Here is a 22705-nt window from a genome sequence, read left to right as displayed (position 1 = left end):
GCAGCACTTGCCAATGAATAACATCTGCAATATTGTTGTGTATTTACATTAGAGTAAACTTAAACCCACTCGTTTATTTTTTCTGCATCGCCTCTGTTTTAAATTCTTTGTCCCAAGCAAAGTGCTAGGCAAATGTATAAACCACACAGGCTATAGTGCAGCCATTGTCACTGAGTGCAGTGCCAAATATAATTTCGTCATTAGACCAAGGTTCATGCCAGGGTAAACTACTCTTTATTAGATCTCTGCAAAATATTATTTGCTCTTTCTATTATATTATTATTTTAAATTTATCTGTGCTGAGATAGCTTGCTTTTTCTGTGTCTGTTTCTGGTGCTTGCTGCCTGTGCATGTTATGTCCTAAGCCAACCTGCATTTGGAAAACGAGCAGAAAGTAGCCAACATTGACTGCCCTCTCCTAGTCTGTCTCCTACAGTAAAAAAGAACTGGAGTCAATAACGAGAGACAGTGTAGTCCCTAAGTATCTGGGTAAGCGCACTGTGCCATTTCTGTTTAACTACTTCTATTTGTGGAATTGGGTTAACTGTAACATGATCACACAAAAAGAGACAGAAAGAAAGCTGTTCTCCTATTAAAAATAAAGGAAAAGGCTTGTAACAGAAGAGAGAGAATTACCGCAATCTGTGGCAGAGACAATACAGCATGCAAAATCTTCCAAGCAAAGCACATTGATCTATCCAGTCTATATAATACTGCATGTGTGCAGACTTTTTTATTTATAAATTACATATTTTTTAAAAGACAGTATAGACACATAACAAGAATGCTTAGGGAAATGGGTTGTGATTGGAATTTTTGTGGTACTGAGGTCTTTTCAGGACTGTGTTCCTCCCTCTCTTCCTGACACCACCCAAGAGCTGCAGCTCTTGGCATGTTTGCCAAGAATCTGACATACACCTACCCCTCATTTAAAGCTGTCAATTTTTTTCATGCTTACAAATAAAATAAGTCTCCAAAAGAATTTAGATCCTAGAATAACTGATAACAGAACTTAAAAAGACTGTGAGTGTAGTGTCTTTCATTCTCCCATGTTAATCTTCCTATTGTTGAAAATACCGTCCTTTGGGAATGTTCTTGGAGCCTGCACTGTTCTTAGTTTTTTCCTCCTTTCTCTGCCAGTTTTGTCTAGATCAAAACCATTTCGCCAGACAATTACAACCATATGCATTTAAATATATACATTTTCTTGAATTAACTATACAAGGTATCAGAAATACAGGTAGCTTTAGGAAGGTTTGTGTATTCTTATGAAATACAGCTCAAAAACTTTATTAAGCAGGGAGAAAAGGCAAGGCAACAGCTTTCTTTATTATATATGTTTAGATGCACTGAACCTTGCAGCTCTGACCTAAGCTTTTTGGTATTTTTCAGCCAAGCCCAGATCAGACTGTGCATTGCAGAAGTCCTATCACCCAGTTTTCTCAAAAATCATCACCACAGTTCTCCATTTGAATCTCATCTGTCTCTCAGCCCCAGGTGACCCTATTTCCTCCTCTTATTACTAACATGCGTCTCCCCACACACACTTAGATTGTGATCCTGTTCAGGGTGAAAGAATGAAATTATGGGGCTCTCTTTTGTTCCAGATGTAGAAGCTTTGCAGGCAAAAAGTAATAAAAAGACATGGAAAATCAATCTCATAGAACTCTGCACAGAAAGAAAAGCATAACTTACTGTTCATGGGCCTTTGAGAATAAGTTGACGAAGGCATCAAACTGTAATTTTGTTCTGCTACCCTAATCATCCTCGAAGTCTGCTAGGGCATGAAAGGTGAGTTTGGAGCTGGTGAATGGAGTGGGAAAGCTATTTTTTATGTAAACAGAACCATCTTTCCTTAGCAGTGTTCTTGTACAGAACTGAAAATGTTAACTGTCCCTCTCTGCTACCACCCAATAGACATATATGCCTTACAAAATAAAGAAGTAAAAAACATAGTGTAAGCACCAGCAGAAGTTTCAGGCTTGTTGATGGTACAAAGCAGAATTCGCTGTCTTAGGTTGGCTCAGCTAATATCCTATATATTTAATAATGATCTGACAAATTTAGACCTCTTAGCATTCCTGATGACTTTTTATATTTCATCGTTTAAAGCCTGCTCAAAGACAGATTAAAAGATTTTGTGGTCCTTAAGATAAGAAAGACAAAACTAAATAAAACAGAAAAAGACAGTTCATTGGCAATTTATATTGGGACAATAAAGGGTTAATTGAGGGCAAAATAAATTAATTTTTCATTCCTTCCTTCTCCACTCTTCTAAAATAGCTAAAGATAAAAAGGGATTTATGTTGGGGGGAAATGACTTCTTTCTCTCCCCTTTTTTTCCTCTTTGGTTTGTTTGGGTTTGGTTTTTTTCCTTCTTTTTTGCATTCAGCACTGGGTACCTTCAAAATGTACAATGTTGCCAGAACTACGTAACTTCTGCCTGTGCCAGCTTGGAAGCAAATCCAGTGGAAAAGCCTGGTTAGGTTCTTCCACACACCTCATTTTCATAACAAGTGAAAAGCTGACAGCCCTCCACCACATTGTCCAGGATGTAAAAAACCAGAGATCTACTCTTATCTGCTAGTCCAAGACAGCAAAATGGGAACACTCACAAATTAAATTTACAGCTAGAACTGCATGTGTGTGTGTGTGGTTTTTGATAGTCCATTTGATTTTACTGTTCAGGTCTTTCTTCTGGGATGTAACTCAAGCAATTAAAGAAAGCTACACACTACAAAATTATTTAAACAGCCTTTATCAAGATACAGAACCAAACTTTGCAGAGTTGAGAATCCATGGACTTGGCTCCAGCAAAAAGTCATAGGATGAACAAAGTAAAAGGAAGTCAGGAAACAGAGACAGCAGCTGCCAAATTTACCATTAAAATCTATTTCCCAATAAACCCTGTGAGACATGAGAGTATTTAATGTCTGTGTATCAAAGCTAGTGATGTCTGCTCTTTCCTTTTATTAACACACGGGATGTGAAGAAAAACATAGAGTCTGTACTTTGAGACTTATTTCCATGAGCCAAAAGCAAAGAATGAATTTGGGTTGGTTATATGCAGGCAGCCATGCAGTGATCATATATCCCCACGCATTCAGGACTTCAGAGTTCAGTCACTCTCAGTCACTCATATGTGATTGTGTTGTGGGGAAAGGAGAATATTCCTCCTTTAAACTACTGAAAAAGATGCATGGACAAATTACTTTTATGAATATCAAAACTGGCTACCAGCATAATGCATGGCAAATATTCCAATTATATCTAGGATCATGTATTTACAAACAAAATCCATGCATTCTTTTTTCCCCTTTCAGTCCGCTTAGATGAAGCAGCTGGGACAGAGATGACTAGTGTGTACTCCAGCATCAACTGCAGACAGCAATCCTGCTAATTCAATTGCATATGTCATAAGAACAGTTACTGAAGAGCCCAGAAATTCACAGCATCCCCTGACGTTATCAGAAAATGACTGGTGAGATTTTATCTTTCCCTAATACATTTCATTTAAAGCTTGATTTTAATTAGAAAACCCAACAGAATTAGGTCCAATTAATTCCTGTTTTGCATGTGGTTTAACTGATTACAATCCAAGAAGTGAATAAACCCGAACAAAGGACTACACAGTAAACACGTGTGCAGTCAACTCTGGATTACCCATAGTTAGGTTATCTGGACTAGTCAGTGCTTAGTGTCACAGAGCTCTTCACATTAATTCTCATTCAGTCCTTGTTCTGGATATAAATCAGTTTAAAACCTTTTTTTCTAGTGTTGGTGTACCAAAAAAAATGTATTTGTTGCCTAATTTAAAATCACTCTGTATTATCTATGCCTTTATTTTTACACAGGCTATCCACTTTATCCCCATCTATATTCTCCAGGATGACTGAGTCAACTGTTTTCTGTGTTACTTTAATTAGGTTAACTCTGGTTTAAAGTCTGCTAGCAAACTGTTTCAAAAGTTACAAGAAACTCCTCGGTCCTTGTTACAGTCCTAGTAACTAGTTTTTCTGAAAGTTCATTGGAGCATTCTGCACTATTTAAAAAACAGAAAAGAAGGCTGCATTTTGTTTATTGCTGGTGTAGGATTCCTATGCATTATGAACAATATTCTCCTCAGTCCATCTAAATTAAGGCTAAATCCACACAGGGCAAAGGTAAAGCAACGTAGGCAAGAGAAACAGGACCTCTGTGTATAACTTGCTCCCCTCTCGCATCAAAAACATCCACAGTGAGTCAGTTCTCCATTGTTACAAGAAAGCGGTGTAAAGATGAATAGCATTGGTGTGATGCACACCACAATCACATCACATCTGCCGAGAAAAACAGAAAAGGGAAAGTGATAGCCAGCTGCCATTGCTAGTGAGATGCATTCCAAGGGCTGCACATCTGGATCCTGCAGCTGCCAAATTCATTATTACATTACTAACTGCTTCCAATCCTGGAGTAATCAGAAGTGAAGTAACGTAAGCAGCACCATCCCAGTACCATCAGTAATTTGAAAAAGATAAAAAATAATACTCTTCACTAAGGTGCTATTGCATCTGTTTTCTCAGCATTCATTAAGGAGTGAACCTGTTTACTGACACATGAATATCTAAGCATCTAGAAGTGAGAATGATGAAGGAAGGTTTTTTGGGGGTCATTTTCTGAAATAATATAGCTTCCCTTAGCACAACAACATTATGTATGATCATGCTTTCAAGTCAGAAGAAAACAAGAATCCTCATTCTCTGTTTGACAGGCATAACTCCATTGTTAGAGCTTGTCTGAACATGTTTCCCCTCTCTTTTCCTTCCCTTCTGCTCATTTTCTCATGCCCTGAAAAACACTAATAAACCCCTACATATTTCCTATTAGAAATGAACATTTTTCAGCAGAAGTAATTACCTAAAATTTAAGTAAAATTTAAAAATTAATAGAAAGTAGTTCTTTTTTCAAAATTCCATTTAACCAAAAAGTTAAAGCAAAAGAAACAAAAAAGTGGGTTTTTAAACTATTCAGCTGTTAGAGTACTCAGAGTAACTTCAGATTTATACTGATATGAGATCTGAATCAGACCATCAGAATGTTCTTGCAGCTATATCCAGTGTACAATCACACTGCTATTTCAGAGGAGTTAGAGACAAGATATATGAGATTTTTGAGGTTTTCCTTTCTTTTCTAAATCAGAACAATTACCTACAAACACACATTCATTGCATCTGGTGATTATAAACATACTATGATTAAGAGGTATGTGCTTCTGCAAACTAAATATGCACCCTCAAATATTCATCTTTTTTTCCATAATGGTTGTGAAATAGACAGTTTCTCTCAGTGTTAAGAAACACACTCATACCAGTGCATCATCAAGAGTCTGAATGTTACATGCACTTTTTGAAATAAGGATACAGCTTTCAGCAATATCCTGAATGATCAGAAGTCTCATCTAGGAGCCAATAGGAAAATAAACTAGTATTGTGGGTTAGATAAATGTAATGGTGAATTCTATCTCTGATATATCTAGTCCTCAGTAATTCCCATATTTCGTTTAAGAGATTTGATGTTTCTCTCAGTGATGTCAGGAACAGCAGGATCCTACTCTAAGGATCACAATTGTTGCACCTAGCTGTGCTTGTAGTCTCTGCAACGTTCCTGCTTTACTCTATTGTCTACTATGCCTTTACAGAAGCACTGAATAAAATCCAGCATTTTGAGTATACTTTACAGACCGTGTACAGTGGCAAGGGTACAGAAGCAAGTGTACAAAATGAGGATGGCAATATCAAGTAGGAAGCAGTACAAAGTCCTGATCTGACAACTAAATCAGTAGAAGAGCTATGAAAATAACACTAGATATAAACACAGAATGAAGGAAATTTAGCAGGTAATACAAGTAGAAATTTAGAAATACTTTGAGGCTGTTTTATGTTCTTGTGCAGTTTGCATTTTATCTCAGTTTCTGTCATTTCACTGAACTGTCTGATTCCCAATAGTAGGGTAGTGAACATTAATCAGTTTTATCCTCACCACATGCACTTGAGGTAGGGAAGTGTTATCCTGATTTAAAGACAAAGATGTGTAAACCAAGTGACATACCTCAGATTAGCCAGTGTCTGTGGTACAAGATGGGATTTTTATTGTGTCTTGAGTCTTAGTTCAACAATTTAGCTAGATCAAAACCCACTTTTTAATGTTTAAGATAGTTTTTGTGTGTGTTTGTTTCTGTTTCTTTTAAATTTAGCCACATTGGGTTGTTGATTCATAGCTTTATGATGAAAATGGTGAAGAGAATGACATCTTCTGACTTGCCTTTGTAAGGGATCTTCTATGACATTTCTGGTTTAAAATCTCATGTAAATACTGAGATGCACAATGCCTATATTTATTCCAGTTTAACTAGAAGGCTTAACAAGAATGGAGTTGCATCTCAAAAATTGTGTAGTCAGAAAACAGGATAGAAGTAACAGGACGTACTACAGAAAAGTGGATATTGTGTGCTGCTGGAGTACTTTTACTTTGGACAGAGGAGCCTAAACAAGAGATGGGCCAAGAGCAGCTGAGGTCAAGCAGGAACAAGGTATAAGAACTCCTTTAGGTATAGCTGCTAGGACTGGATCTTGCTTCCATCATTGGAACATTCAGAACAGATTACTTGGGCCAATGCACTTGCCTGTGTTAGGGGATGATTTTTCTACTGACCACAGAGCCTCAAGCAAGGTCAGGACTGTGAAATCAGTATTTAAGAATCCTCACTTATTTCTAAAGTTTGATTACTAGTAAGAAGACAGCGTCAGTTGCAGGACCATGTATCCTAAGAAACCAGACCAATACTGTCCCAGGGATATCACTTTTCAATTCCCTGGGGTCATACTGTAAATCATAGCTGTTAATCATCCAAAATGTTTTTGATTTCTTTATCTCCTACTAGACATTTATTTTTCCTATGCAAAAATATGACCCTGTCAAAAGTTAAAGAACCTAACGAAGTCAATGTTTAGGATCTCCAGAAGTTTTTCGTATTTGGTCCAAAACAATAACAGGCACCTTCTAGGGGATGAGTCACAATATTTTTTTCATACTGCTGTAGACCAGGATGAAGGAAATATCTTTGCTAGAGATAGTTTTGGTCCTATCTTCACTCATGGAAATGTATAGAGTTGACAGCCAGTCATGATCAAAACTGCATTGCCAGCAATAGCCTGACACCAGCTACCTTTCCCAACAACACAACAAGAAACAAAATGTAGCTTATTAGTCTCCATGGTTTCCCATCTGCTTCAAGGCCACCTGCTTGACACATCTGATTAACAGCACTTCTCCCCTGTATAAATACTATGTTCTTTCCTTCTACTTCTTCCTTCTGATATTTGTTAGTGTCAGTGTCCCTACCACTGCAGACCAACCCACCTGGTCATTTCATCATCACCTGGTTTCGGTTATCATCTTCTGCCTATGAAGGCAATGTCTTATCTTCACAGACAGTGAAGCAGCTTCCATTTTACATGTGTATCAGAGCAGAATTTGGCTCAGTGACTTTAACAAGAAGGTTGTAATCTGTCTTTTACTGTTTCATTTATTACATGGTGGCGTTCACCACTTTGCCCAATAAATTGCATCTTAAATTGTGTTTATGGTCAGAAGAATGACTGTAAAAAATGTGTGTATGCAACAGAACTGCTTAATGTTTGTACGGGGTTATATATGCTTTGTTTTGTGAACAGAAATAAACCTTTTTTCCTCTATTTCACAGAAACTAATCCGGCTACAGGACAATAAGCTTGTTTCTTTCATGATTCATGCATAATCAACATAACTGTTAATTAAGCATTTACAGTTGCAGATTGTTATTTAATACAGAAATAGGAATGAAATTAGGAAAAAAAACAGTTTATATTTCAATTTCTTTTTCACATACAGAGACTTTTTTTTTTTAAAGTTGTGTCTTATCATTGGCTACAAATCACATACACATTAAACAGTAAAATCTTACCTTATGGTCAGCGAGAAAAGTATAGATGCAGGTGATTTCAGACAGAAAGTAGATATCATTTAGAAATGGGAAAGGGACAGTTTTCACTGTGGTGCTTTTCAGAGCAAACTCCTGTTTTTAGAAAGGTTTGTGGCAAGTTTCCAGTGTTCTTGTCACCCTTTTAAGTCTCTTGGATTAACAACTGTGCTTACGGTGAGCAAAGAGGAGCTCTGTGTAGTTCAAATACAAGTATCACTTTAATCCAGTTCTAGAGACCTGTTTTTTCTTGTTATCCACCCATGCCCTCAGACAGCAATACTTATAAACAGGGTATGGAAAGCCAATGGTCCACAAGATCCTGTGCAAAATTCATATCCTATTTTTTGACAAAGGAGGGAATTCAAATTGGCTGGCAAGGACATCTAATCTGAAACAGATTTCCTTGCTGTTCAACACTCGTAGAATGAGCTCACATGAAAAATCTAATACTGCTTGATTACTCATTAGTTTCGGCAACCTGCTTTTATATTTATTTCTGTCTCTAGTTGCCTTCCTTTTCATCAGTCATTACTCCCTGTAGCAAGTTTTGCTGCTTGGAACACAGCACACAGCATGACATATCAGATCAACCAGGACTATAGTGTAAACCTATCATTGTTGCTAACCGTAGCAAGTGACAGTCTTGCTAGTATAATGTACGCACAAAGTTCAGAGTTTGTTGGTTTGCATTTTCTCAAAACTCACTTTAAAATTAGGAAAAATGTATTCCTCTTGGATTTGTATTACCCCAGTCGTGCCTCCAAAGGCAGTTTCACAATTCAGGGAGGCGTACGCTGTTTGAAGCATGTGCATTAAACCTCATAAAACATTTGTAAAAAATAAAACAAATCAACCCCCTGGTAACCTGAGGGCTGTACAAAACAATCCTTTTCATGGAATGCTTCAAGATTTTTTTATTTTAACATTTTTCAAAAAAAGCCCATGAGCTTTTTAATGCTAATTACTAAGTGTCCAGAAAATCTCTTTGCCTAAAGGGAGACTTTTCCAAAATCAGCAGTTTTTCTGGAGATTTTCTGAGTCTTAAAAACCTTCAGCATAAGGTGCAAAGAATGTGATTTCTGGTTTGCTTAGGTAAGGCTTTACCTTTCAGCAAAACTGTTCAGGTGTGTATTAATACATTTACCTTGAGGCATGTAAATATCACACCCAGTTCCTTTGCAACCTGAGCCTTAACTGAAAAAGAAATAAACCATCCTTCAAGGGGGAAAAGGGCTGGATGTTTAGTTGAAAGTAGTATCTTCAGGGAACAGCATATAAGTAACTTTCCATTCTTAAGGCAAGTACAGTCTCACTTTGACTACATGTGCATAAGAAACACTCTTGAATCAAACTAGTAAACAAATTTGGGTTTTTTTTCCTCTTAAATTGATTTCATATTAAGCATGATTGTAGAGTTCCTTACTTGTGACTTTTTGAAATGTACTCATGAAGTGTTTTGGTCAACCAGCCCCAATGATACAAATCTAAGACCAACACTTCTGCAAGCATTTGGTGTTGAATCCAGTATTTAGCCTCCGGAAATGGTAAAGGGTGTAGTTTCTTTTGACCAGTTGGGGGACTTTCCTCTTACAAGCAGAAACAGTGGCAAAAAAAAAAAACCAACAAAACCAAACCAACAAACTCTCCCAAGAGAAAAGAGAAAAAAAAGCTCACTTTAGAGTGAGAAGAGAGTCAATGAAGCAGTCCATCAAATTATTGCTACCTGAAATAGTTTCCCTGCATATTTTTAAAGAGGAGTTTGATATTTGCCTATATACAAGAATGCTAGATTAAAAAATACTTGATTTCCTTCCCAACAAGAGAAAGATATAAGCCAGATTTATTGACTGCCAAACAGACTTTTCTTGTCGAATTCCAGCCAAGTACTTGGGTGTACGAAGATTAGATACAACTAGGGACTTCATCAAAAACGTCTGAAAATACCTGCATTTGCCCTTTCTTCAGAAAGTCATGAACAGGACTGTTCCTGTCTAGGAAGGAGAATAAAAGCAACCTCTGAACCACATACTATATTTAGCAATCCCATTTATAAATTTGGTCACTCTTCCCTGAGCATCACAGAAAATAACAGCTGACTTTTACTTAATTTTTTTTTCCTGTTGTTTGAGCAGTAAAGTAAGCAGCCTGTTTTAAGATGCTATAAACATCTAAAATTTCTGCATGCACTCAGAACAATTCTTAGAGGTTAACTGTAAGCATCCACAATTATAAATGTTGATCTCAGTTTCTATGTGACAGGTTTAAATACAGCATCAGTCACATGTTCTTAAAATATCTACTAAATACTAAATGTCTACTAAATACCTACTAAATAAACTTCCACTTAATCTATTCAGTAGATTTTTTGCAGACTTAAAACTTGTTAACTTTCACAACATGTGACTATCAGGAAAAAAAACCCCAAACATTATTTAGAAGCCATGAATTATGTATGACTATCCTTATAAAGGTACAACTTTTTCTTGAAAGTTTGAATGTGTGAAAATTAGCAACATGAGAGAAAATAGCAGGACTGCCAGCTTCAGGACAAATAAGTCAAGCTCCTCTATCCCTAAAAAATCAGAAGAATGGCTTAATTCTCCACAGAACAAACAGCACATTTATGTAGTCATTTATATTTGTTTAAATAATATTTTGTACATGTCTATATTTTTATTCATTTATATTAAGCCTTTTATATTTCTTTAATATATTTCTTTTATATTTCTTCAAGTCATGCTTTTTCTTTTCATTTAGGAGGTCTGAAAACAAATTTTAGCAGAATGGCTATTCATTTTTCTCCTGGGTTTTTAACTACTACATAAAAATCAGCAAATGAAAATGTTCTAGTACTATTAATTCTTATGATTTCACTATATTTTTATGGTTTTAAAACTGAAGCTCTTGAAAACAATTCTCTTTACTTTTATTTTTACTAATTAATGTTTGTGCAGTGCATTACAGTCACTTACTATACACACCTATCTCAGAAATGTATTCTAATATATTCTAATACATGATTCTTTGGGAAAGGAAAGGAGAATGAGGTTGGGTTGGGATTTTATTATTTTTGTTTTAATGGCAAGGGCTGTTCCTTTTAAGGACAATTGTGCTTTGAAGCCTGGTCCTATATTAAGTGTTTTCCCACAGAAATTGTTTGAAAGTAATAACTCTTGATCGTTTAGGTTGAGCTAGAGTAATTTTTAAATTAATTCTGAAAACTGACTGAAGTCATAGTTCAGTGGTTTTACACATAAAAACTGGTAGAAGAATACTGCTCAGATATTAAAAACACCTTTTAAAGTCCTTGTGAAATTCTCATCCAGATTTGTCAGACACTGTATGCACATTTATACTTTAACAATGTTGCCTAACATTAATTCTGAAATTTTTCTGGTGTATGGCTCCAGATTAATTCATGTGCATCTGAATAACAAAAACAAACAAACAAACAAAAACCCCAAAGCAAAAAAAAACCAAACAACCAAACCAAAACAAAACCAAAAAAAAAGAGCTGTAACAGTGAATCTGCCTTGGTGCCACTTTCATAGTCGATTCTGTAGCAGTACCAGTTGATTTTCATTTCTGCTTTAGTTCACAGGAAAAGGATGAAAAGAATACCAAAGAAGCTGTGAAAGCTGCACTTCCGCTTATGTTTCATAAGTAACACACACTGTTCCACATCATTTGTATCAACATCATCATCACACCAAATCCTTTTGCAGCAGTCAGGCAGTTCTTTTTTACCCAGTAATATTTCTGAAAGCTAAATGATAGTGTCAGCTAATCCTGGTCATTCTGCAGCACATGTGAAAATTATTAAAGTATTTCAACTCTACTAATACCTCACCTTTGACAGGTATTCTTTCCTACTTCTGTTCCAGGTGGAAGCTTACTGCCAATACAATCCATATCACACAAGCTTTCTCTCATTGCATCATTGTACACTAGACTACTCATTTTATTAAGGATTCCTTACCTTTGCATATTAAATTCCACTGGCTGTGATAACAGATTTCATATATACACATTTTGAATGTCCTTCTGATGGTAGCTTATTTGCTAATGTGATGTTCAATAGAAGGGTTATTGGTTCAGTACATTGTGGACAAGTATCACACATAATCATCAATTTGTTTCAAGCTGACTGAAACAAGTAGACCTGTCTAGCCAGCTCCTACATCAAGCAGTTCTTTTTATTTTGGGCTCCTTTAAGTACTTGGGATCCACTGAACATACAACAAAATAGCAAAATTTAGTTAGCATGCATGCACAAGTTTCCTTTTTTTTTTTTTAATTAAGCTTTCAGACTTACTTCAAAAGTAGCACAAATATGCAAGTCAACTTCATGATTAATAGCTTCAGACTCAAATGCTTTTATTTTTGGTCTTCATGGAGAATCTACTATTTCCACTGAGATTTTTTCAACAACTTTAGCTGTATTTAAAGTTAATTAGCTTTTTCAATTAAAGCTTCAGATATTTAGCCCTTGGATAACATTTAGATGAACCAGTGTGTATCTAATTATGTTGGGTGAATTCTTAAGAGGCTCTGCATATACTTCATTCAAAACAAGCACATTTTATGTTGCGGGCACGTACTGGACTTCATTCTAGGCTGAATGCAAATCACCCTTGTGAAAACAGCATTACCAATAGGTCTGAGAGTTCAAGGAATGACTGCACTAGCAAATGCCCTTGAGAGTATGTACAATATCAACCATTCTGAGTGGCAGAGAAATCAGGACTACCATTAGGGTAAAAACTAAACAAGGAAAAGAAGACTGGGTGAAAATACAAGAACATTGTCTACACTGGGCAAAACGTGTCAGAACAGAATATTGAAATTTTAATGCTCACTTATAGAAACTAACAGTGAAAGCAACAAAGGGATTAAACTAAAACCCCCCACCACTTTAACATGAGAAAAGGGAAAAAAACCATTGTGTCGTTTTCAAATTGTGTACTTTGTTCCAGATGTACATCGGGAGAAAACACTGTTTTACACAGTGCCTTCCCTGGGAGCTGATGTCTTCTGCTTTCCTGTGGGAGTCCGTTGCTTCTAATCACTCAACCAGACTCCTGAGGTGCAAAAGTCAGCACAAAAGATAGTCTGGTTGGCCCAAAAAAGCTGGCATATCAGATAAAGTTGTTGACTTGCATTCAGGGCAGAATGTGTATCTTGTACAATCTTGAGAACATCACCTGTACTGTGCCATTCTTGAGGTACTACCTGTAAAATGAGGATGGCATTATAACCCTACCTGAAACAGCAACTGCAAGGGTATTTGCTGGAGCAAAGGACTGGCCATAAGGAAGGGATGAGATAAATACCTATCTAGGTAAATAATAAATAGTATTTAACTACAAATGTCATCATCTCCACACTGGGGGTTTAAACATTTTAGACCCGGGGACCTGCTGAACTCCAGCCTGTGTATTGAGATTGCTAAAGATCTGCAGCAGAAGGTCTTTGGAAGGTAAAATCTGAGTTCAGGTTTCAGGTACTTCCTAATGCAGGGCTGTCTGATTTTACAGTGTAGAAAAGCCTTCAAAGAACATCTTTACCCAGCTCACTTTCTTCACAAATAAAAATCTCTCAGTGCCCTCAGCTTATTTTGATGTTCTGTATACGTGCTTTTCAGCTCTGTTCTTCATGTTTCCAGGTTAGCCAAACATAACACATGCCGTAGCAGATTCAAGATAGTCTCTGACTTCACTTGGTCAGTCAAACACATTGACGGGGCAGCCTCTCAGTACAGAAATGGGACTGAATTGCAATTGCTTATCCTTCAGATATAAGATTTTAACTCTGTCTTTCCCATCCAGTTGCCTGTTTTCAGAGAAGTCAATGAAGATGTAACATCCTTGACACTCTCTTTCTCAGATTTTCTGAAGCCAACCACTGGCTGGAAAACTGTTAGAAGTGATGGCACAGACAGATCAAAAAGCAGAAGTGTGATTGGGTTGGTTGTTTGGGTTTTTTTCCCAAGCACTCCCAACAAACAGAATTTAAATGCAGGGAAACAATTTCAAAGGCTATAATTGGAGATCTGACTGAAAGAACTACTGCTAAAGTACGTGGCCTCATTTCTATCCTCCACCCCATCCTGCTTCAAGCAAAACACTGACAAGAAACTGTGACTTAGTTCTTAAGTCAACACTTGTAGTGCAGCTTTCTGATACTATACTGCAGTGAATGATAAAAAAAGAAACTGCTGTCTTTGTGACTGAAACCTCAATTTAAACCAGAACAGAAAAAAGCTGACAGCTGTTTCTTCAAGATTATTCTGAGAATATACCTGATCCAAAAGAAAACATCACCTTTCTCCCCAACAAATGTGGCATTAAAAGGGAAAAGTGGCAAAATTCCAACCAGAACTTGCCAAAACTGTGAATCTAAAGGTATTTGCCTTAGGAAGAAAAATATCCACCACGTACTCAGCACTGAAGTATAAAATGGCTGTTTTCCTTCCATCCAAATTTCCTGTGTTCTTTATTAAAAACAATGTATCAAAAACCTTATAGAGGCCACAAAAATGCAGTTTCATATTATGTTTGTTTTGAGAATTTTCTCTACATAGTATAATCCAAATCCAGCCTCACACTTCACTGAACTCTTCTTGCTTTTTATCTTCAGAATAACAGAGCCAATGTCATTACAGCTGACTCTCCATTCACCAGGTAACAAAACCATTTTTCCCTTGGCAGTTGTGGCCACCAGAGAGTCGTCCTTGGGAATACACCTGATGCACAGGTAATGTATGCGTTGTGCAAACCACCACCCTGGCAGGTTAAAAATCAAGATGCAGCACAGAGTGCACATTCAGCGCTAGACTGGGCTTAGCTGTCAGCAGGAAATTGCTCACACAACTGCTTTTGAGAAGCCAGAGCCTTCATTTGTACCTTCACTCATAATCATTGATTTGGCTTTTTGAATGGCTTCATATGACTTGATTGCTTTTAGTAGCTACTTGGCTTTGACTGACTGATACCTGCACTGGAAACAGAAATACATTAAAAGACCAAGCACAGTTGGAGCTACAACAAATTGAAAAAGATGCTTTAAGAACTTACCAAGATACCTTTGTCACTCTTTTTTGGGCTCCTGTCCCAATGACTTCAGCTTGAAAGCATTAAAATGAGTTCCTTATACATGCTTTGCAGGTGAGGGGTTTTTTTGAGCTTTAATTTGCTGTTTGATTCGCCCCGGGATTTTCAGGTGTTGCATGAGGGAGGAAAGAACAGAACGTACCTCAGTTCTTGGTTGTCAGCCATTGGATGATGGCCACAGCATTATTAAACCATCCAAGCATGCTGAGTCTCAACCACAAAATTTAATTTTCCCTACTGCAGGGACTAATCAGCTACCAGAGGCACTAAGTTCTGAGGGGACTGGTTTTATCTATATTTTTTTCTTTCAAAGACTGAAGCAAGGTTAATTTTACAGTTTTGTCTATCCTCGGGCTTACAAACAATGACAGAAAAGCAGCTTGATGAGAAACAGATAAAAAGTGAAATTTATGCTTACACTATGACATAAATTAGAGTAAGATGAAAGGTTTAAATAATTAACAGCACCTCCAGAAGTCAGACAGAAAGACCCCAGATTCCCTTAAGTGAAGGAGAAAAAAGACCAAAAGGGAAATAAAGCATGCTCAGTGGTGTCAGCAGCTACCTCTTGCTTTATGTGAAACTGAAAAGGAAAGTTGGTTCTTACTGCAATTGCCCATTTCCATAAAACCACCTCCACTGACAAACTAAATTCATATTTCTGAGTCTTCAAAAGACATTTACAGCACACACACATTTGTACCTCAATTTTAATATTCAGACTATTTATCATGGATTCACTTCATAATAATTCTTTAGCTTCTTAAGCAGCTGCCAGCATACAGGGCTTTTTCAGAAACTCCATGTGTATGTTCTCTACCCTAGAAATATGACTGGGCAATTGAACCATTTATGTTTCATTTACCGAGAAGTATAGGGTTTCATGCTAAGAGGAGAAAGATGGGAGGGAAGTACAGAGAGCAAGGAAAGGAAAGAAATACTGCAGCTCAGCACCACCAAAATATTCATCTATATTGTTTTTAATCACAGAAACTGTTTCTTGGAATTCTTCCAAGAAAGACTGAGGGAGCAGGGGGGGGAATTCCACAATGAAATAATGATACCTTAAAATACACCAATACTGGAGATAAAGGCTGTACTATGCACATGTTAAATTTATCAGAAAAAGATGGTTGCAAGCTGCAGTTCACATGACTAAGACAGAATTCTTTCAAAATGATGGCTGTTCAGGCTTTATAGGAAACATTAGCTTAAAAGAAATTTGGAAATAGAAGAAAGTTCTAACCAAAGAAAACAATTATAAATATTCTTAATTGCCTGGAAATAATTTGTCATACAAAATTGTACTAAGATACATTTATACAAAAGCTTCAGATGTGTTGATGTCATAATGCCTTTTAGGAGCCCAGCATATTTTCGCACAGAGTGTTCCAATAACACATTAAAGGAAAGGGTATGACTTTCACTTTTATCTTCTGCCTTCCTTCCTCACTCCATTCTCCCCTCTACCTTTTCCACTTCACTTCATTTTTATTTTTTCTTTTTCTTTTTTTTTTTTTTTTTCTTTCTTTTTGCAGTGCAAAGGGGAGCATAAAATAACTGGAAGATGCAGTAACTGCTACTCAGTATATTTTATTATTTCAGGAATTCATTCCAAGCTGGGCTGCAATTACATTTAAAACTGGAGAATAATGGGCTATTGACATGTATATGGTTTTAGAAATGTAAGGCCTCATTTTCTCAGCTGGAATTTCCCCACAATGTGCATTTGCATTACATTAGAGATGCTCTTTTTAAAAAGAGCATAGCCCGCATTCAGACACTTTGACATTATCTGTGTCAGAGGCAACATTTAAAAGGAATAGCCCTACATCTACTGTGAATGTCTCACAAGCACACACAGTGCATTAGTGAAAATGAAGGGAAAACTGAGAGGTTCTCCATATTAAGCTATAGTTTATGACATACCTGCTTGTACTAGACATTAATCTGCAGGAGATGGATTGTCATAGTCATGGTACCCTGCTCTACTCCAACTGCATATACATTACCTAAATTGAAATCTGCACTTCTTCACACCCAGTGCAGTTTGATGTGACCAAAAAATAGTAGGATGCATAAACTAGCAGTTTTCGTGGTTCATATCATCATCTCCATTTTCCATGTATTTACCTACACATACAGCAGCTGCAAGTTCTTCCTTCTGGCTTAACAATGAGGACTTTATTCTCCCTCAGCTTAGCTGAGGTCTAACTAGCTTGTCAGGCTCAAAATTGCATGGCACTGGTTAGGTATGTAAGCAACTCAGTACCTTTCTTGTTCCCAGAAGTGCCTAAGACATAATGAAAAAGGAATGCAGAAGTTTCTCACCTGTTATAATTGTTTTATAGAGCCTTGTACAATGAATTCTTTGTCATCTTCCAAGAATAGGTCATTTGTGAATGTTAATGCTTACACAAGTGTGTTTTATGAATAGAAAGATCTGCGTAATTGGTGTGGTATTGCAAGTGAAACCCTGTGGAGGTTGCACAAGATGTATTTAACTTTCTAACTCGCCACTTGCAAGATTTTCAGATATCAGTTTTTTAATTTATCCTTCATTGACATACTCCATTCTAAATAGAAAGCACTCCAAATTAGTACCATCCCACTATAATTACTGAGAAATGAAAGCCACAGTAAAGAACGGGGTTTTCTTCCTTCCTCTTTTCACGTCTCATTTCTAATATTTTTCCCCACTCCCATTTCCTACCACCATCCCAAATTTCCCTCTTTCAAAGTCCTCTCTTTTAATCCTGTTCCTCTTCCTCCTTCTCACAAATCTGACTCTGTTGCTCCCTTAGCCCTTGACTTTTTCTAATCCTGGCTGATCCCTCACACAAAATACATCTCTCCTAGCACTTTTTCTGCTGTCTTCAGTTGTTTCTAACAAAGCCTCTCCTCTCTTCCTGTCGTCTGCTCTATGACCTTCCAACCATCACAGCAAATTTCCCACTTTGTTTTCCTCTCTCTCTGCCTTTCCTTTTAACTGAATCGTGGGTTTTCTTTGATAAACCAGACCTTCTTGATAAACTGTCCCCACCTCTCTCCTCCAGCTGCCAGATTGAATCTTATTCTTCCAATTAGGTAAGGAGTGTAATTAGGACCTGAAGAAAGGAGAATTCAGGATGTCCTTTACCCTGTCTAAATGCTAGGTACCATCAATCATCTTCCAACCTCTGGTCCAAAGTTTCACCACCTCTCCCTGGGGTCTGAATCAATCCTAATGGTGTCCTAGCCAAAGGTATGTGCTTTCTCTATTTCCCAGTACAGCAGAGAGGGAAGAGTTACATACAGGTTTGGGTTCACCACCCCATCAAAAAATGAGAGACTATCAGTTTTCTTCCCCAGAGCCAGGGCAACTCACAGATTTCTCCCTCCTGATGGAGAAGATGTTGGAAAGTGGGAAGAGATGGGATGGGTATTGTGTTTCCACAGCAAGTAGACAGTTCCAGTTCTCTTCTTTGCCCACATCCAGCCTAGCTGGCTGGCCACTGGTCTGCTTATGAACAAGCATTCCTACTTTACACATTTGCTTTCTGCACTGTGTCCCATTAGACACGATAAAGTGTTTTCACTTCACTCCACCATAAAATATCAACACTCATACTGCTAGGTAACCCAGTAAGGACAAGCTCCTACTCTTATTTTGATCCCTTTTTCTCACAGATGAATTTAATACCTAGCACCCCACGGAGGCCTGGGAGAAAATACTATGCTCATGTGATTCTGTTAGCAATAATACTCAACCCAGTGCCTTTCTGATGGAAATTAATCCCTTTAAGAAAGTCCTTGACGTTTTAAACATGATTTTACAGTTTTAGAATATGGCCACAAGTGTCCTAAATAGCAAATCTGATTAAAAATACTGTCATGACAGACAAAAAGAGGTGAAGATAGAAGAATGTAAGGAAGTGTGTATTGCTAAAAAGCAGCAGGGAACGAAACAGTAAGTGAAAGAGACTCATCATATTGCCTTATCATTTTAATAAAATTCTTTTTTCAGTTTGAGAAGGTAACAATTTTATTTTATGTTTGTTTTTTGATGTTTCTAAAAGCTAAGTGAAATAGAAAGGTTGCCCATAAAAGTGTGTATAACACAACTGGATGGAAATTCCTCTGAAGCTGTATAGTCTGTCTTGTAAAGAGATAGTCTCCAACATTCCTGAGATGAAGAGACATCCCAAACATACAACCAGGTTTTAATTTGTTGGTAAGCAGCAACAGCAGATGACTGGCAGCTACGTAGCAAATAAATATTTCAACAGTTTTGTAGAGTAAGCAATTTTGCTTACTCAAAAAAAAAGACAATTTTAGAAATTAATATGACCTAACAAAGCAGAACGTGAGTTCTTTGGCATACGTACTACCTGATGTGGCAACAAAGAAGTCCTGATCAGGATTAAGCAACACATGACATTGGATCTGTGAGGACAAAACAGTGGCCATACAGAGAACCAAGTATGACACTGTGGCATTCCATTTAGGTGGCATACAATCAGGCAAGGCATTAAAAACCAGGACAATGCAGTCTGCTGTCTACTTTGAGCCTGAATCAGTGCTCCAGGAACTCTGGGCATCTTTCCTTCAATGTAGTTTTGCTTCAGGAACAGATCTTAATCAATTTAGCATATGACCAACTACACCTCTGTCATCTGGTAAAGTATTCCTGATGATCAGCAGTTTTCAAAGTCCCTTCTACCCTAAGATGCTGCAGAAACTTCACTGGCAATTTGGCATTCAGGACTTAAACTGGCTTGGCTTGATTTTCCCTTTTCCCTTGGGCCCTTCATTGCCTTATCTACACAGCTACTGTGAGGTTTCCCGTTGAATCATCAGTTATTGCTTCTTTTAAAAATAGAAGCTATTTGCTGTATGTGGAGATCAAAATTGTATTATGACCTTTCTCTATGCAAGTTTCTAATGTAAAACTCCTGGTATCGTAATTTAGGGCATAGTAAATCAAAACCAATAATGCTACAGTAAGTAGAATTTAGGCAGAGATATTCTGGCTATAATTAAGTGCTACTAGCATTAACACTTGAGTCTAGTTATGTTAGAATGTGAAAATAGAAATTACCATTCCTTCAAATGCAAATGTTGCTGAGGCAAGAATAATTTTTCACAACTCAATTTTTAATAGAAAGAGCCAATTCAAGAAAACTCGAAACTTTTCCATAAGAATGCACCTGTGTCAATGAAACTACAAACATGGGATCGTGTTTGTTCTTGAAATAAGAGGGAAGGGTAACTCAAGTACACCTAATGAGAAGCAATTGAAAGGGCTGGTCATTTACCTGGCAAATGGAGATGTGGGAATTCAAATCATGTCCACCTCCTAAGCAGCCCAGCTGCATGTCTGAATCACAAATAGTGGACAATTTTGAAACCACTTCTACTGGGATGTGCGGTCTAGGAAATGGTGAGGGAATCAGCAGATAAATTTAGTTGCTGGAAAAGAGGCAAGGGAGTTGGTTTACTCTTTTCTAATGATCGTATTTCAAAGATATTGTTGACTGAGTTATTAAAATTGTGTCATTTTATAAGACTGAAAATATACATGTATTAACATGGAAAAATTACCAACTACCAACAAGGCAAGATTTCCTCCTGTTGAAATAACTGACAGAACTCCAATATGCACATACTTAAACACTATGCCGAGCAATTCTTCATCAAATTAATAGGAAAAGCATGTTCTATTGTATTAGTATAAACTGTAACCATAAACTGGAAGTACTGATGCTTTCTTAAGGCCATGTTCTAACAGCTTTATTTAAATGTGATATTTTATTAAGCATTATAGACATCACTAAGTCTTGTAAGCCCTGTAATAATTTTGAAAAACTTTGCAGATAATGGTTTCCAAGCCCTGCTAAATCACTCTTTGTGATACATACTTCTAAGGGTTTATAGTGGAGTAAAATATTTGCAGACTCTTCAGCTGAGTAGAAGAGCTGACCTTCTTAGAAAATGTGATCCTGCAAGTATTTGGTGTCCAGAGTCAAAGGCTGCTATTTTTCTCCATGGACTTGCTTTCCCCCAGGACTTCATCCAAGACAACACATGCAACCTAAAAGTGAGTTGCCAAGAAAGAATCACGCAAACTTTTGAGGCTATAGAGATATACATACCTACATATCTGTATCTGCATATCTGTATCTACATATCTATATCCATACACATGCATATGTGCACACACACACATGCACACAGAGTAAGGAGTACAGCTTGTACTTTGGAAAATGTCCTACAGCTTTTAGGTTTTGTGTATGATTCCACAACAATAGCAGCTCCTGGAAGTGCAAGGAATAACAGGTTACACGCTATTGAAGGTAAGAGTCACACTGTTAGGTCATACTTGTAAAACTTCCCATGCAAAGAGTTGTGAAATCATCTTTAATCACCTTTTCTCTACTTTACAATGGGTTGCAATGAAAAGGTATTTTAGACCACAGTATTTATATGCTATTTCTCATAGAAACCTGCAAAAGTCCTTGAACTTCATAAATGTTGACCAAATAGGGAGTAGAAAACATAGGAACCTAGTAACAGAATAATTAACACTGGTAGCTTTAGCTGCTGAAATTATTCTCCAGTGGTGGCTTGCAAGTAGTAATTGCTAAGACTATAAAAGCAAAATGTGAAACTAATTTTACTGCTGTGTTTGAATAATTAGATAACTGTGAAACTCTGAGTGCAAGAGTGCATGGAAAATAAGTGTTCAGACAAGTTCGCCTAAAATTCCTGTTTCAAGAAACACTGTGCGTTACCTTACACCCCTGCTGGTGCAAGGTGATTTGATTTCCACTTATCTGCTCTAACACCAACTTAATCACTGCAACAATGAAAAAAAGGAATAAACAGGAATCCTAAATATCTGTAAGTGCATCTCAATACACTTTTATAAAGAGGTCAGATCTCTTTGGGGAAATTGCAGATTTGGACCTGAACATAAAAAAGCAGACAGTATATCAGGCGCACTACTGTAGAGTTATTATAATAACCTCTATACTTTCAAGAGTTGGGCTGACTATTAAATGAGACCAAACGTGAAGCATACAAACTATTATTTCACAATAAGAAGGATGTGTCATTCATTAACAATTGAATAGTTAGTTCAATGTAACAGTCTATGTAAATTCAGTCAGAAACTGGTGGAAAACAAAGTAGATATTCCAGTCTGCTCCTTATTCCAGAACTAGTTTCCTACAGACTACTTCCCGTAGCTGAGAACATTTTAAAATTGTATCTCCAAGACAAGGTTATATCTGCCAGACTTTTTAGGCACCATACACTAGAACTTCTTTAAATTGTGCTGTGGATGAGGGATAGAACCAGATGGGTACATAAGAACAGATCTGTAGTTTTAAAAAACAACAACAACAAAGTCTATAGTTTAGTCTACAGCTCACAGATTAAGGACTAATGCTGGAAGAGATCTCCAGCCAAAAGTGATGATTTGAGCCAAAAATGAAGTTTCAGCTGAGGCTAAAGTTTCCACCAGTGATCTGGAATGAGAGTTGGATTCAGGCTGGAGCACCAAGCTTAGAATAGGCTGATAAGCCACAGCAGGAACTGGATCAGGCAGAAG

This window comes from Falco peregrinus, chromosome Z, assembly GCF_023634155.1.
Source record: "Falco peregrinus isolate bFalPer1 chromosome Z, bFalPer1.pri, whole genome shotgun sequence".
NCBI lineage: Eukaryota > Metazoa > Chordata > Aves > Falconiformes > Falconidae > Falco > Falco peregrinus.
Note: the sequence above shows the minus strand (reverse complement) of the source record.